This window comes from Macaca thibetana, chromosome 7 (assembly GCF_024542745.1).
Source record: "Macaca thibetana thibetana isolate TM-01 chromosome 7, ASM2454274v1, whole genome shotgun sequence".
Lineage (NCBI taxonomy): Eukaryota > Metazoa > Chordata > Mammalia > Primates > Cercopithecidae > Macaca > Macaca thibetana.
The window spans coordinates 101979850-101988664 of NC_065584.1; positions in this window are offsets into that span (position 1 = coordinate 101979850).

Sequence of the window (8815 nt, forward strand, 5' to 3'; positions counted from 1 at the left end):
ATCATGTGAGTCAATTCTCCTTAATAAACCCCCTTTCATATATATATCTGTCCTATTAGCCCTGTCTCTCTAGAGAACCTTGACTAATACATGCTCATTATGAAAATCTTGAAAAATACAAGAAAGGACAAAGCTGAAAAGTAAAAATCATCCATAATCTCACACAGATCATCACTTTCTGATATTTTCTTAGAGTTCGTTTATGTTTAAAGCATGTGATATGGTTTGGATCTGTGTCCCTGCCCAAATCTCATGCTGAATTGTAATCCCCAGGGTTGGAGGTGGGGCCTGGTAGGAGGTGATTGGATCATGGGGGTGGTCCTTCATGAATGATTTAGCACCATCTCTTGGTACTGTTCTCCTGATAGTGAGTGAGTTATTGTAAGATCTGGTTGTTTAAAAGTGTGTAGCACTGGGCTGGGCGGGGTAGTTCATGCTTGTAATCCCAGCACTTTGGGAGGCTGAGGCGGGTGATTCATGAGGTCAAGAGTTTGAGACCAGCCTGGCCAACATGGTGAAACCCCATCTCTACTAAGAACACAAAAATTAGCTGCACGTTGTGGCACGTGCCTGTAGTCCCAGCTACTCGGGAGGATGAGGCAGGAGAATTGCTTGAACCCAGGAGGCAGAGGTTGCAACTAGCCAAGATCACGCCACTGCACTCCAGCCTGGGAAACAGAGCAAGACTCCGTCTCTGGGGGAAAAAAAGTGTGTAGTACCTCCCCTACTCTCTCTTGCTCCGGCTCCTGCCCCTGCCATGTAAGACGTGTCTGCTCCTCCTTCACCTTCTGCCATGATTGTAAGTTTCCTGAGCCCACCCTAGAAGCTGAGCAAGATGCAAGCATCATGCTTTCCGTACAGCCTGTGTACGGAACTGTGAGCCAATTAAACCTCTTTTCTTTGTGAATTACCCAGTCTCAGGTATTTCTTTATAGCAATGTAAGAATGGACTAATCTAGCACATATGTGTATATACATTTTATATATATCAGTAGAGTGCTGTTAAATCAGCTGTTTTTAAAAAGTCCCTGGTTTATAGCACTTGCTGGTATCTGTGTTCTACATACTGTCACCATGGTGAATTTCAAGCAACCAGCAGTTTAACATCTGACTTTCAAAATTCCTCAAGAATTAACAGTTGGTTTTTGAGGGCCAGTAAGAATCAGCTCCAAACACCAATGTTTGACATTGTATGGTCTGTAGCTTTGTGCCCTAGTTTTTTTTCATTTAATATTATGTTATAAGCTGTTTTGTAACCATTGTTGTAATAAATGATTCAGGAAAGGGTCATCAGTGGATGCACTGGGGGAAGGTTGTTGGGGAAAAGATATTCACACCATTTCAAAGTGTCATCCTACAGCTAAGTTGTGAATTTCAACGAGTTGAAAGTGCCTTACATTGGAGAGGTCTGACAAAAGTCACTTTATGTGATGGATACAATATATCATCATTAATAATGGAACAACTCGACATTATGGATGTCTTCATGTAATACAAGGGAAAGAACACAATATTGCCTAGGTGGTCTTTTTGCTAAAAACGTTTAACCCAAACATAGTTATAAAGAGACAATCAGATACCCAGATTTTGAGACTTTTGACAAAATGAGCCTGAACTGAAAAAAAAAAAAAAAGGCTGGGGACTACTCTAGATTAAGGTGACTAAATAGATATGACAACCAAATGCAATACATCATCCTTGAATGGATGCTGGATTTCTTGTTTTAAAAAAGAAAAAGCCACATAAACAATTTGGGGATAACTGGAGAAAGTTGAATATGGACTTCGTATTAGATTATATTATTACATCAATATTGATGTCTGGAGTGTGATATGGTAATACAGTTACTGTAGGCTAAGGTGTTCCTTCTCAGGAAATGAGACATGTTTGCAGTGCTTAGAGGCAAAGTAACACAGTGTCTACAGTTTACTTTCAAATGATTCCGCAAAAACAAAACAAAACCCAGCAACAACAAAACATACATTCAAATATCAATGAGAGGGGAGTGAGCAAGCACGTAGCAAATGTTAACAGTAAGTGAATCTAGGGGAAGGATATATTGGTATTCACATATGTATGATTCAACTTTCCTGTCAGTTTGAGGTTGTTTATTAATACTAAAAAGGGAAATTATTATGACAGTTTTATTTTAAAATGTGGTTATTATAATGATGCATATTATTCTACCATAAAAATGTGCTCCAATTTATTTAACCAAGTCTATTGCTGGATTATAGATTTTTACTTTTATGAACTGTGAACATCCTCATAATTAAACCTTAGCGCTCATTCATAATTGTTTCCTGTGTTGAACTTATTGTGCAGAAAGAAAAATTTTTTTAAATTTTTAAATTAAGGCTCTGATGAAATGAATTCCCATGCTTTAAACTTTACAAGAGACTGACTTATCAACGACATGCCAAGCTATCAGTGTGACAGAAGAAGAGATCTTCATGGCCTTCTTTAGAGGGTTCAGGGAAGAGTAAGGATGTATGTCAGAGAAATTAAGATGTTCTACACAAGGAAATTTGGAGAACTGTGCTTCTGGTGGCACCTTAGAAGTCCCGGGGTAGCTTGGAAACAGTAATAGGCCTGGATCTTACCCCAGGATAGTTGAATCAGTGTCTCTGGGGGTGAGGCTCTGCACTGGTTTACTTTGTAAACTCCCCAGGGGATCATGAGATACAGCCCGTGTTGAGAACAGCTGGTGTAGTAGGATTCAGAAAAAAATTATCCGACAGGTGGGAGGAAGCCAGGGTGATGGGAGGGAGACCAGAGAAGAGGCTAGGCAGCCCCAAAAAGAGACTGGAGAGAGAAAAAAGACATGATCAGGAGGGACCTGACAATGTTATTTTGGGTGGGATATGATGTGACTGCCTTCTACTTCCCCTAGGGACCTGTAGTAAATTTATAATTACTCTTCAATGCTTTTGTAGTTGGGATTTTTGGCGGGGTGGGGGCGGAGGGGTGCTATTTAGACTTATCTCAAGGTGGGGACTGGGAGGGAGCAGGGGTAATCTAAGGAGGATTTGGCACCTTCCCGTTACATCAGTTCCCTGTGGGAGGAGGAGTTCACAGGGCTGCACACAGCAGCATCGTATTCTGTCTTGCTGCCTGCCCTTTGGGGCGCAAGTCCACCTAGTTGGCTCTGCTGGGTCATTCGCTCTCTTCTGGGCCGACCCATTGTCGAGGTCACAGAATTATAATAATTCTACTATTTTATTTTAGATTTAAGAGATGCTCCTCTCTTGATTTGATTACAACACACCATGATTTCCAAGGTTATATTGATTCAAAACCAATAAAGGTAACTCAAACTACAACAGAAATCTCTCTTCAGGAGGGCTTATTTCAATCTTTTTTTCTCTACTCAAAGGGTACACTTGCTCACTGTGATGTTCTCCACCCTACAGTGTAAAAGGCAGATAGGCTTCACATTCAGAAGATATACCAGGGAATTTTTTTTCTGTAACCTCACATTAGAAGTGAAATACCTGGGAATGTTAAGCAGTGATTTGTTTTGATAGTTTTTCACCTTCATTTTGCATCTACATCAAAAGCTAAAGAATATCTTCTTTCTCCGTAAGTGTCTGCTAAGGCAGTTACTGAGAGGTAAGAAATAGGGGTTTACTTGTAAGTTCTCTATCTATGTATCTATCTATCTATCTATCTATCTATCTATCTATCTATCTATCTATCATCTATCTATCTATCTATCTATCTATCTATCTATCTATCTATCATCTATCTATCTCTCTTCTTTTACCACAATTTCCTTTTTAGGACACCAGCCAAAAATAAGACATGTGAACTTCTTCAATGAAAGCATCATGTGTCTTTTATTTTCTTCCATAAAAAGGTTATGATTCTTTCTTAAGAACAACATGTAGATGAAAGCTGAAATATATGGTTTTTAAAAATAAAAGACCATTTCAGCTAGTGCAACTTAAGAAAAAAAAATACTGTATTATGTGGACAACTTAGTCTTCCTTTTCTTTTTCTTCTTTTTGTGACAAGGTCTTGCTCTGTCACCCAGGCTAGAGTGCAGTGGCATGATGGCTCACTGCAGCCTCAATCTCCTGGGCTCAATGATCCTCCTGCCTCAGCCTTCTGAGTAGCTTGGACCATAAGCATGGTCTCAGATTCCTGACCTCATGCAATCCTCCTGCCTTGGCCTCCTAAAGTGCTGGGATTACAGGTGTGAGCCACCGTCCCCAGCCTCAGTCTTCCTTTTCTTGTTTGTTCAGAGATTAAAAGGGAAAGCTGAGATGCATTTTCTACCTTATCAATTCTTAGGCAATTTATCATTTTATAATTAATTAGAACAAAGATAAAATACTATTTTAAAAATATATAGAAGATATTTCTACTCTAAAAGGATTTTGAAGGCTGCTTGCAACTATAATTCATTGAATCTAGGTCAGGGTCACACACTGAAGTGCCCACGGGGACTGTGCAAGAAAAACAACTGAGCAAGTTTGACATTAAATGACCTCTGGAACTCTTGGTGCTAGAGGTGCAATAGAAGGTGCTGGAGACTGTGGAAAACTGGGAGTGATTAGCTGTGTCTAAAGGGGAAGTCACTTCTCAACTTCAACATAGCGTTTTGTTTTGTTTTATTTTAGTAAGAGGCCAGAATTTTGTATTTTTATGTGAAGTCTCTGAATCCGCAATTGTTGGTCTATAATTCAATAGTATGTGGGTCAAGAAAAACTGGTTTGGGGCAACGTTTGGTTCTCAGGTTTCCAGTCTGATATACCTTATCAGGTAGGAAAAGTTGAAGTAGAGTGTTGGCAGAAGGGGGCGAATGCACAGGGCATTCTGGAAGAATATCTGGAGGGCTTGGTAACGGACGGGATGCAAAGGGAAGAACAGCCTGAAGGCCTGGGAGGACTTAGGATTGTGGAGAACTTGCTTTGGTGAAAGGAGTGCGTGCGTGTGTGTGTGTGTGTGTGTGTGTGTGTGTGTGTGTGTTGGGAGGGGATGTGTAGCCAGAGCAGGCAGGGAACCAGAAGAAAGTGAGTTCAATTTTAACAAGTCGCACTTGAGAGGTGATGACTGGGAGTATACAGGAGGAAAGAACAAGGAGAATGTAATTAACCTTGAACTGAATATGTGCCTACAGCATTACAGAGCTGCATGTGATATATGATCAGATTTGGTGACTGCATTATCAAGGAGGCATTTGTCTGTACTCTGTCCTGCTCTCTGCACTCATCAGTGGATTGTGCTCTATTCTGGATATCACTTTAAAAAAATGCCCTTTTCTCTTAAATTACAGAAGCAATATGTGTATCATTGCAGAAAATTAAGAAAATGCTGAAAATTGAGAGGAGGAAAATTGCCTGTAATCCTAGCTCCTATAATAACTATTGATGGCTTCCTATATATCCTTCTAGTCTTTTTTCCTATACATATATACTTAAATAGTTCACAAAATTGGAATTGTATTATAAATACTACATTACAATCTGCTTTTTCCACTAACATGTTTTGGACATTTTCCCATATCAATAAAATAATCTGCCACAACTTGATTTTTCATGGTTATTTTAGCATTTATTCCATTTGATGGAAATATCAAAATTTATACCTAATAGCCTACTGTTGGACACATGCTGCTTCTCCATCATAAACGATGTCATCTCTAATGCTAAATTTTTGCACATATGCCTGGTTGTTTTCTTAGGATAAACTCCCAGAAAAGACCATTGTTAGGGATATCAAAGGAAGAGGTCACTAGTGAAAACTTGAAACAAAAAGCAGGATTTACTGTTTGTAAAGTAAGAGAAAATAGTGCTTTGAGACAGTTTTTCTGAACAAAGTTTGGAGAAAGCATGGAATTCAAGGATTAATAGAATTTCAGGAGTGAGAATTAAGGGATTGGCTGACCTTAAATTGAGGAGGTGTGGTTATTAGAGTGCAGCTATTGCTGATTGGATGGCAGAAGCATGCATCTATCTTTGATCGGCTGACTTTCAGAATCATGTGCCATTTATGATTGGCTGATTCAGGAGTGTGGATTTCAGTGTGAGACTGAAGACAAGTTAGTAGGTCAGGTTTTAAATCCTTTGTGCTGCTTAGTTGTTACTATGGCTGAAGAACAAATAGCCTTTTCTTAGAAAAGAGGGACTTTTAATTTTCAAGTCAAAGGGCCATATTGCCAAACTGTTGGCACAATATTTGAAGCAATATGTGCACAGACTCAAAAAAAAAAGCCTCTGGAAGAGATTGATACTGCTGGGAAGACTGGAGGCCTTCTATAGGAGGGAAAGTGTGAGGAAGGTGGTGGTTACTAGCTTGGAGTAGAGAAGACCAGGGTGGGCATGATTACCGACTTCAAAGCCTGTCACTACGGAAAGTCACACTGGGCTTTCCTTTTCCTTTTCCTTTTCTTTTCTTTTCTCTTCTATTCTCTTCTTCTTCTTTTTTTTTTTTTTTTTTTTGACAGAATCTCGCTCTGTCGCCCAGGCTGGAGTGCAATGGCGCGGTCTCTGCTCACTGCAACTTCTGCTTCCCAGGTTCAAGCCATTCTCCTTTCTCAACCTCCCGAGTAGCTGGGATTACAGGCATGCACCACCACGCCTGGCTAATGTTTTGTATTTTTAGTAGAGACGGGAGTTTCACCATGTTGGTCAGGCTGGTCTCGAACTCCTGACCTCAAGTGATCCACCTGTCTTGGCCTCCCAAAGTGCTGGGACTATAGGCGTGAGCCACTACGCCTGGCCCACACTGCACATTTTTCTAGCAGTGGAAGCTCTCTAGCTTTGAAATAGAGGCATCATCAAAGACAGAGGCCTCTGTATTCAAAAAAAGATTCGTCATACAGGTTGGTTAGAAGTCTGGGGTTTGGATTCCGTGGAACTTTGAATCCTCGCTGGGCCACTTGTCATCTCTGTGACCTGGGACAGGTTATAAAAGCTTTCTGAACCTGAATTTTTTTCTTATCATGGGAGAAAAATAACAGAATCTCTCTCATTATGTGATCTAGGCATTGCATGGTAAGTCACAATTCTGAAGATTTGGTGTGTTCTTTGCCCTTTGGAGACTTGGAATTTTAGTGAATGGTATTGAGAGCACACAGCAATGTGCCAGTTGCTGTGCCCTCCAGGGAATTACAGGGAGACAAAGATGTGATCCCTGTCCACAAGGGGACAATGGAGAGGCAAGAGGGAAGGTGCTGCACATAGCACAGAGATGAGGCGGTTGGTGGGGGGATTTGCTACAAAGTAAACAAGGGGGCACAAAAATGTACATAAACTAACAAATATATGTACAAATGGACAGCAATAACAGAAATAAATAATGAAAGAAAGGAAGAAAGACACAAAAATGCTTACAATTGTTTGGAAACTTTTCTTTTTGTTTTCTAATTTTTATGCACTATTCATGCAGCTATGTGAAGAAATTTTATTCTCTGGCCACTGCTAAAGAGAACATAGGAAAGAGGAAAGAATGAGGAGGGACAAGGGGACCATTAACATTTGGGTTACATTATATTTAAAAATAACTTTATTTTTCAGTACTATTGAGAAACCCATATTTGGTGACATGAGTGGATCTTAAGGATAAATTTAGCATGCTACAATCTGCAAATAACTTTTAATCCGTTAGTTGCATCAGTATTTTTGTAGCCAGTGAGTGGTGCTGATTTATGTATGCTTTTAAAGAAACCATTTAGAGAAATGTCATTTCCAGTCATTGAAACAACAAGCTTGAGAATTTTTAGATTCACAAAAAGCTATTTTCTGAGGGTGGTTAGATTTCTAAATGTAACTTTCATGCAAAAATATAGAAATGTTCCAAGTCACAAAATAAAGCGTATGGGTCAAAGACCACATTCAAATAGAGCTTTTAATAAATATTTTAGTAAATGAAAAATTACTCAGCAGATATTGATGGAGAATAGTGGTTGGCTGTGTCCCATGATGTGAGCTGGGGATACCCATGGTTGGTATCATTAGACTTTATGCCCCCCTCTTTTTTCTGGAGGGATTTAAATAGAGTTCATTGTCACCAGATCTGCAAAACTTTAGAGGGCATTCCTGCTATGGGTGGGAACTTATATAACTGTGATTCTGTGACACGGCAGTTTTCGCTAATCTCAAGGCATGGCTTCGTTTACAGTCAGATGAGAAAGAAGCATGTATGTCTTGACTGGTTTTGTTCTTACTCCTGAATTTCTTACTTGAGGAATAATGGAGTTGAGGCAGAATGCTATAGGTGTACCATGGCCAAGTTAAAGCAGTAGGCTTCTCAGCAGGATAGCATGACTGACATGTCCTCCAAGCTTGGTTCTTCCAAAGTTCTTTGTTTTCACTTTCTATCTTGATGACAAAAATTAGCAATTTTTACCCATCCCAGAAAAAAAAATTTAGAATCATGAATTATGTTTTGCATTCATTGACATTTATGGGGGCTGGATAGCCTCTTGGAAATGATCTCAAATTGTATTTATACTTGGGGGTTCCGACATACAGGAATGGGGTGGGGAAGGCAACAGACACTTAATGGCGAAGGAAATGGATATCTGAGAACCTGGAAAAAGTCCACCATGGGGAAAGGAGGACTCAGCCATGGTGAGACTGACTCAGCAATAGGGCTGAGGGTTGAAAGGACCCATCATCTCATTAACCACAGGATTTTCCTTTGACTTGAACCTGCCCGAGCCTGGCCACCCTGGAAGTATGTAAGTGACTTGGGAAAGAAGGGGCTGTATGTGTCTACCTCCTGGGAACTGGAATAGCTGTAGCAGAGCGCACCATTCTTCAAGAGACAGGTGAGCACTGGCACCTAGAGGAACAGTAGAAAGGTC